The sequence below is a fragment of the Phycodurus eques genome, chromosome 18 (assembly GCF_024500275.1).
Source record: "Phycodurus eques isolate BA_2022a chromosome 18, UOR_Pequ_1.1, whole genome shotgun sequence".
Classification (NCBI taxonomy): domain Eukaryota; kingdom Metazoa; phylum Chordata; class Actinopteri; order Syngnathiformes; family Syngnathidae; genus Phycodurus; species Phycodurus eques.
Window position 1 is genome coordinate 8,475,405 of NC_084542.1, and position 9,063 is coordinate 8,484,467.

Sequence of the window (9,063 nt, forward strand, 5' to 3'; positions counted from 1 at the left end):
TTCGTTTAAATAACCAATTAAGACACATACAATTCTGCATAAAAATGCATACATATTTGAGACGTGCAGTACTTGCTTTATGGAACATCTGCATTTAATTACAATTAGATTATTAGGATTAAATAAATACTCGTCTTTGTATCACATAAACTTAAAATACATGTTATATGTTCACATAAATATGTTATTCTTTTACACAGCAGTGCCTTCGGTGTTTCCTCAACTTAAGAGAGAGCACGTTAAAAGCAACCACAGTTGCAAACAAAACGCTGTGCATTATGTAAAACTAAAATGCCATTAAAACTGAAATGCCATTAATCTGTTGCAAACCCGCCCCCCAAAAAAACGCTTTTCGTAATGTGTTTTTACATGAGGAACTTAATATTATACTTTATAAAAATAAAAACATACAGTAAGGAAATAATCAAATCCAATAAAAAATAAACTCCATTAATTGCACCATTTGTTCAGACACCTGTTGCTCAAAGTGTAATAATAATAACTGCCACATAGATGCTAATTGTTAGCCCATGTGCCTATGGAGTTTCCCATTGTATGTGAGCATTAAGCTAGTGTCGGCTATGTGGTTGTTTTAAATACACGACGTAATTATTTTATGTTTAGTTTGAGCGTGGCAATAAACAGCTTGAAGCCTCCTTTTTCAAGAATATTTACTCATCACATGTGCCAACCTGCTGCTTGTTGTGTAATGAGTTGAGTTCAATGCCACTGTACAGCAGTGGCGTGCATAGCTCTGGCGCTGCCCGGGCCATGGAAATGTATTTTATAGCCTGCGAAAAACAATCGTAGGTGCGCAAACCTAAGTTTTTCACCCTTAAAAAAACGATCATCAATTGTATGTTAAAGCACCAGTGTCCATGTAAAAAAGCAACAGGTATTGGCGAAGGCAGCCCAAAATGTCCTACATGGTAGTTGTACTGCAAAATTTGTCTTTATTTGGATTGAAAGGGCGGCTGGTTAGCACATCTGCCTCACAGTTCTGAGGACCGGGAGTTTCTCCGGGCACTCCGGTTTCCCCCCACATCCCAAAAAACATGCATGGTAGGTTGATTGAACGCTCTAAATTGCCCGTAGATGTGACTGTGAGTGCGAGTGGTTGTTTGTTTGTATGTGCCCTGCGATTGGCTGGCCACCAGTTCAGGGCGTACCCCGCCTCCTGCCCGATGATAGCTGGGATAGGCTCCAGCACGCCCGCGACCCTAGCGAGGAGAAGCGGTACAGAAAATGGATGGATGGATTGAAAGGAGATAAAAAAATGTTCCTACATTTGAGCCGAAGATTAAAAATGTTTATTTGTACCTTAAAACAGTTATGTTCATTGAGAGTCCTACGAAGATTATTGGGGGTAACAAATAAATGTTTTACAGACCAGTTCGGCAGGCATTTGAACTCGTGGACGCTTGTGGTTTTTGTCCATAATTCCTGTAATCATGCTCCAATTTCCCCCGCCCCCTTTGTAAACATACATAATGTTTCTTAAATGTGGCTCCTCAATGCAGCACACAGAAGGTGAATGACATTTTCTCCTCATAGTGGCTCACTGGGGGTTAGACGAGATGGTTTGTTTGGCCTCTCCGAGCAGGGCGGATTTATTCCAATGATGGAAAACACTTGGCCTGCTCCGGTGGGCAATTTTCATCAATATTTGCACTGGAGCAGCTGATCAGCTTTGGGATGTTTTAGTGTTTGCGGAGGCAAAAAAAAGAGATGAGATGATGATTGCGTTCAAATTTAACATGAGACAGCACCAACACCGTTAGATCACCAAAAATAAGATGACACTCAGATCTGGAATGTGACAGGGAAATCGTCTTGCTCGTGTTTATGTGCTGCGGCACGGTGGATTAGTAGTGGTTAGCACGTCGGCCTCACAGTCAATGTCAGGGCGCATAATGACAAACAATGGACTCGTGGTCACCTGTCAATGACAGGGCAACTCGAAAGACAAACACTCCGCGCACACTCCTTCGGACAATTTAGCCTTCAACGAATCTACATCAGGAAGGCCGGAGCTGAGATTCAAACCATGAATCTTAGCACTGTGATGCATGCAGATGTGGTGACCACTCGTCCACTGTGCTGCCCATTGTTGTATTTAAAAAGTCCAAATTAGACAGTAGCTGACTGATCTGATATCTTGTCCAATAAGGATGAAAAGTGGAACAAACCGTGAGTTTAGCATCACTTGAGGTCCTCCAATGAACAGCTGAGTGAAAGAGGGACAGCGCCCTCAGCTGGTGATCCACTGCCACCACAACTGTCTGTGTCGATGTCCCTTTTGGGGTGTAACACAGAACAACACAACAAAACGCACTCATGGGTTCTTTCCTCTAAAACAAACAACATTCTCAGACAGACTTAAATTGATTTTATTTTATTTTTTTTACATTTTTCCTGTTTAGCAACCAACTTAAGGCAAGTTGGCAAACCAGTTTATTGGCACATTACTTCCACCAACTGACATTGTCCTTCCACTGCAGGGAAACCAATGTGAATAGATGGTGGCCGAATGTTGTGAAGTGGGCTGCTGCCATCAAGCGGTGGAGGTCTGAAGCGTACTCGTATCTCAAGATGAACAATTCGAAAGCAGTGGTTCTTAACCTGGGTTCGATGGAACCCAGGGGTTCGGTGAAGCATTCGCAGGGGTTCGACTGAGGACAAGACACACAGTGTGTGCCCGCGTGCGTCCGTAAAAGCCTTTTTGGTGGGGGCAACGTTCCCATCAAAGGCAATGCATGTAAGTGTTTTGAAAATAAATCATAACTTGCTCATTTTTCAACCAACTTTCATGAGGTTCACTTTTTTTGTCAACGTCAAAGCATGTGCTATTGCTCTTACCTATGAACCCCTTTTAAGGATTGTAGAAAGAACACAAAGAAAAGCAACAGACTATTGTGAAAATTATATGAGTGGCACTTTCCAAGGGTAAATGCAACAGTAAAATTCACAATAATTTACAGTACATTTTCATTGAATTGAAGTTTTCAGTTTTGTTTTCTTGTTTGAAATTCATGTTTTTTTGGTTTTGTTCTTTGAACACAGTGATTCTGTGTACAACTAATGCGTGGGTTCATTTTGTGCACCAATAAAATATATATCCGCATATACCTGTTTTGAATTTGAAATAAACCATATTTGATTTTTCTAATTAGGAAGGGTACCGTGAACGTGCATATAAAACCTGTGGGGTTCCATACCTCCAACGAGGTTAAGAACTACTGTTTTAAAGCCACGGTAAAAAAAAAAAAAAAAACTAAAACATGAAACATCTACTGTCTGTAAAAACATGAAGAGCTGAAGATATGATATTCTGGACAAATATGGTTTGGCTTTGACGAGGGAAACGGAGGTCTAACGATGTTCAATATTAATAATAAATTCTGCCTTTACAAAGACGATAATGCTCATTTTTTGTTTGAACACTCACCAGTCTGTTTATTAATTGTCCTCTGCATCACACTGGGAGTTGTTTCTTTTATTTTTGCTACCTGAAAAAGCAAAGCAAACATAAAGTGAAAGTGATTGGTGGCAACCCAGCTGGATGCGATGTGAAAAAGGTGACCTAATGATCATTTAGCAAACCGCTCGTCATTTCAGAGGCAGAAAATCTCCATGGAGGCAAGGCAACGGGGGCCGTGGGGTGGGGTGGGGGGGCTCCTTTCACACAAAGGTGCCGCTTAAGTATTCAAGCAACATTGAATCTCATTTCATCTCAAACACATCACACACACACGCACACCATTACTGATGCACACACATGCATCTAACATGTACATGAAGATACAGTATGAATGTATGCAACTTAACATGGAAACTCTTTTTCTTGTTCTTCTTTGATGAGACCACCCGTTCAATGGCGACATGAAAAGCTCAGCAGGAAGTCACATGGAGTTACACACACATTTGTGCGTGTCGTGTGGCCTCTGCACGTCTTCACATCTGAGACGCTTTCATACACTTTCCAATGTGACACACGCACACGCACAAATATAAATGTGTATGTTCAGTGGGTCATTAGGATTGCTACATGTATTCTTATTTGTGGACCCATTAGACTGCAAAAGTTGGATAAAAGCAATATGGGACAAGATGACTTATTAAAGAATAATAATAATCCCGCATTGTAAAAAAAAACAAACAAACAAACAAACAAAAAAAGACATTAAACATGCCGGGATTCACTGAAAAAAGTGTTTAATATGATCATGTGCAAGCGGCACGGTGGAGACTGGTTAGCACATCCGCCTCACAGTTCTGAGAACCGGGGTTCAAATCCCAGGCCCCGCGTGTGTGGAGTTTGCATGTTCTCCCCGTGCCTGCGTGAATTTTCTCCGGGCACTCCGGTTTCCTCCCACATCCCAAAAACATGCACACGACGTTCATTGAAGATGCTAAATCGCACGTAGGTGTGAATGTGAGTGCGAATGGTTGTTTGTTTAGATGTGCCCTGCGATTGGCTGGCGACCGGTTCAGGGTGCTTGTTTTCTTTAGCATTAGCAGCTAGGTTTGTGTGCGATCAAGCATATGGTTACGCGGCGGGCCGGCCGTGCTCTGTCTGGGCTTCCTTTACACTACAGTCTGGTTTAGTCAGCGTAGTGTTCTCAAGAATCAGTCTTGTACTGTATTTCTGTTTTTTATTATTCACTTTATTTACCAATCGATCAGCACACAGCTAGCATCTATTCAACATGAAACTACATTCTTGATTAGTCTTCTTGTTTCAAATTGCCTCACTAGAAATGTTTGTTTTGTTTCTTGCTGTGTGCACAATGTGAATTTAAGAAAAATACTGTGTCTCATTTTCTCTTGGGTATTCATAATTGCTCTTTAACCAAGCAAAAATATATTTTATCCTTGTACTTTATTATTCCGATAGAATTGTCAGTAGAATACTCGATTACTAATTGCAGCACTACTGGATCCAAATTCTTATTTGTGACAGGTCTGTTTAATGTCACCTCAGGAATAAAGTGAGAAAAAGTAAGTCATAGTATAGCGTTTTCATAGAATAACTGAAAACATATTATTGATCGGTTTTGAAAGGGCAATAAACTAAGCCCCCCCTTTGACGAGTGGCCCTGAAAGTGCAAAAAGTTTTATCAGCCCCAGTTTTCTTATAAAGGGTCAATGCAGTTGTTTATCAAATTTGTTCTGATAAATAAATATGGATTTTAAAATATACTAAATATATTAATGCAGTATATAATATCCATCCATCCATTTTCTGTACTGCTTCTCCTCACTAGGGTCACGGGCGTGCTAGAGCCTATCCCACCTATCTTCGGGCGAGAGGCGGGGTACACCCTGAACTGGTGGCCACCCAATCGCAGAGCACATATAAACAATTTGCACTCACATTCACACCCATGGGCAATTTAAAGTTTTCAATTAACCTACCACGCATGTTTTGGGGATGTGGGAGGAAACCGGAGAATCCGGGGAAAACCCACGCAGGCACAGGAAGAACATGGAAACGCCACACAGGCGGGGCCGGGATTTGAACCCCGGTGAGGCACATGAGCTAACCAGTCGCGTGCCGCCAGTATATAATATATACATATGAATTAAATATATCAATATTGTGTGGATTCAAATATTTTTATTTTGTTGTTAAAATGACTGAAAAGGACTCGAAACTCAAGGTGTAGGACTTGTGACATGACTCGGGACTTCCCTGTCTCGACTCCGGACTTGAGGGTAAAGACTTGAGACTTACTTGTGACTTGCAATACAATGACTTGGTCCCACCTCTGGCAAAAAGGTATCAATGTCATCATCTCGTATACGACCTTGAAGGTGTCGACGTTGTCTTCCTGTGATGACCTTCAAAAGTGACTTTGCAGCACCTCAAACGTCATTTTAGGGACAGCAAAAGAAACTTGTGACAACTGGTCTGAGCTGCCAGTGAGCGTTTTGATGTGCTAAGGCTCGCCATTAGCCCACGCATCAAAGCCGGAGCGGCCGCCGCCTCCCCGGGGGGGCGAGGTCCAGCGTAGGCCCGCGCCCTCCCCTCTTATTTTCGCTTAGCGTGCTGGAGGCTTTTTAGCAGCTCATTTACAAACGAGCTGGGTTGGTCTCGTTAGAGGGGAGGCGGAGAGGGGGCGGATGGACACCTCGCACGCTCATTACCCGCAACCAGGCTAGCAGGGGAGGGGCGAGGACACAAGAAAGACCCTTGTTTGAGGACACACGAGCCTTCCCGTTTATGCGCGCGTGCACACACAGACACAGACACAGACACACACAAACTTGACATGGACAAGAAACAAGAGAACTGAAGCAGTCTAGAAATGAGATGCAAGTGAATTGATAAGCATGCGCACACACACACACACACACACAATGTACTTTGGCTCTGACATTGGTTAGAGACCAGTCTATTGTTAGTCTGTATCTTTCTTGACTGTGACTGCGACAGTGCAATGCTTGTCTATATGGGGCCGCCATTGATTGACGACCAGTCCACAGTTTGTCTGTATGTTCCTTGCGATTGTCTGGTCTTGCCTAAAATCATCAGGGATCATCAGGGCTCCAGCTCAGCCACCACCTTAACGAGGACAAGCAGGATAGAAACGGATGGGTGGACATTTCAAGCCGATTCGGCATGTTGGTGACATGAAAAGCTGGGTTTGAAATGTGGACCATCCGCTTTGGGCCGCCTCCCAATTTGTCAACAGCGAATTTCGCCTCCAGGCTTCCCGCCAGGGGGGTGGACTGCCAAAGCCTCCCGCCAACGCTAAAACGCCGCGGGAGGTAGGACAAACAAAAGCACAAAGCAACCGCAGCGCTGCTTTGAAAACCGTCGTGGAACATAGAGGAATGAGGTGCAAGGAGGGAGGCAGCGAAGGATTTGAGGAGGCAAGGAGTTGAGGAAACAAGGATAGAAGCGGCAAGGAGTTGAGGAGGCCGGAGGCCGGAGGCCAGGGACTGAGGAGGAGACGAGGAGAGGGAGAGGAGGGAGTTGTGGAGGAGGCTATGAGTTGCGAGGTCGAGGAGGGCAGAAGCGAGGAGTTGGGGAGGAGGCAAGGAATGGATGATGAGTTGAGTAGGGAGAAGAGGAGTTGAGGAGAAGACAAGGAAGCGGCGAGGAGCTTAGGAAGAGGTCATGAGGGTGACGAAGAGGCGATGAGTTGAGGAGGTGAGGGGGGTTGAGGCTAATAGTTGAGAAGGAGGCAAGGAATGGGTGACAAGTTGAGAATGGAAGCTAGGAGTTAAGGAGGGAAGACAGGAGTTGAGGAGAAGACGGGACAGAGGCAAGGAGTTGAGGAGGTGGCAAGGAATGGGGGAGGAGTTGAGAAGGGAGGCAAGGATCAACTCCTTGGGGCGAGGAGTTGAGGAGGATGTGAGGACAAACCATGGACTCGTCGAGAGAGGGGGTTAATCCTTGGACCCCTCTTGTCCAATCCGTACATGCTTCCATTAGGCCATTTGATACGACGCTACCACAACTATATAGATGACACTCAGATCTACGAGTCACTAACGGCAGGTGAACATGGGCCTGTAGATTACCTCTGTCACTGCAGATGGTGGAAAAGCACTAAACAAGTGAAAGACCATTAATAATCGCAGAGAGAATATATGCCTGTGAGTATTGTTGTATGATCAGTTTGTATGTGATGCTGCTCTCTTGTGTGTTAAAATCACAGTTGTTTGAAGGTTTAGAATGATGTAACATCAAAGCTAATTTACATTTTCCCGTCTATAGCATTTAACATTATATGTTAGTATTAAGCTATTGAACTTTGGCTGGGTGAAATCATATGGTTTGGTTGAACATTTTCGTTTTTAAATATTCACTATACAGAGTAACATTAAAAAACTGAATGCTTGGATGAAGTTATTATTATTATTATTTTTACATATCTACCTAGTTTTAAGATCTAATTATAAAACTTCATATTTGTTTGTTTTTTTAAACACTTTTCAAAGTTTCAAGGTACTTTTTATTCTCAATTCTTCAATACGCGTAACACATACAGAGGTTTGAAATTACGGTACTCAAGCCCCCTATGTCCCTTTTTATCATTGTCTAAGTATTTGCGTTTGCACATTGCTGTTGAGCTTATTGAAAAGAACAATGAAGCAGATGACAATTTTATAGCAAATACGAATACTCACTTACCTTTGTTACATTTAGTGGGTCTGGATCAGTAATTCTTAATGTGTGGTACGTGGGTTCTCTCTGGCGGTACACGAAGGAACACTGAAAATTAATCTGAACTGTGCACAATGTTACTGTGGTTTAAGATATTTTTTCTCCGAGTACAGCACATTTGTTAAACACAACTTAGTGGTATTTCACTTTTAAGCACAATACATTTGCAGTTTGGTTTCAAACATTTAATTCCTTTTTGACATATGTACAATTCATTTTAATTGAATCATCAATTCATAATTCTTTAATGTTTCTATATCTGATGTAAGCACAGTGTTAATGTTCAAACTGCTCATAATGTTAGTGATTTATCACAATTTTAAATACATTTTTTTAACAATAAAATATCTGCCATCCTTTTAATGTACTTCTTAGCTACTCTACATTCCGATTTTAGAGTTGTAATTGCCCCACATTTAGTTAGAGAATGTCGTATTTCGAATTGTTCTATTACACGCGAGGCAGCTAAAACTGTCCATGAAAATCAATCAAGAGGAGCTGTCACAAAGGTCCTGCTGACACTGTTACAAAATGTAAAGTTAGTCTCCAATATCAAACGCTTTAAATACCTTTGTTTCAATAAAGTTAGTAAAAAGAAAATTCCCATGCGTCACAGGTTGGTACATTGGAGGCTCCATTGGAAGAACACGTCAGGTTATCATTTTTACTGTTCAAACTTGCATAGATTTTGTGTAATTATAATACAAAAATAACACAAAACAAAAAATTGTACATGATTATTTGTGTTTACGTGCGCGTGTGTGTATATACAGTATATGCCTGCGTATTTTGCGTTAATACAAACTATATGTACTTTATGTGAAGAAACTTTAAAGTACCTGTATGTTTGTGTCTGTTTTATGGTCTTTTGCTGCCACCTACTG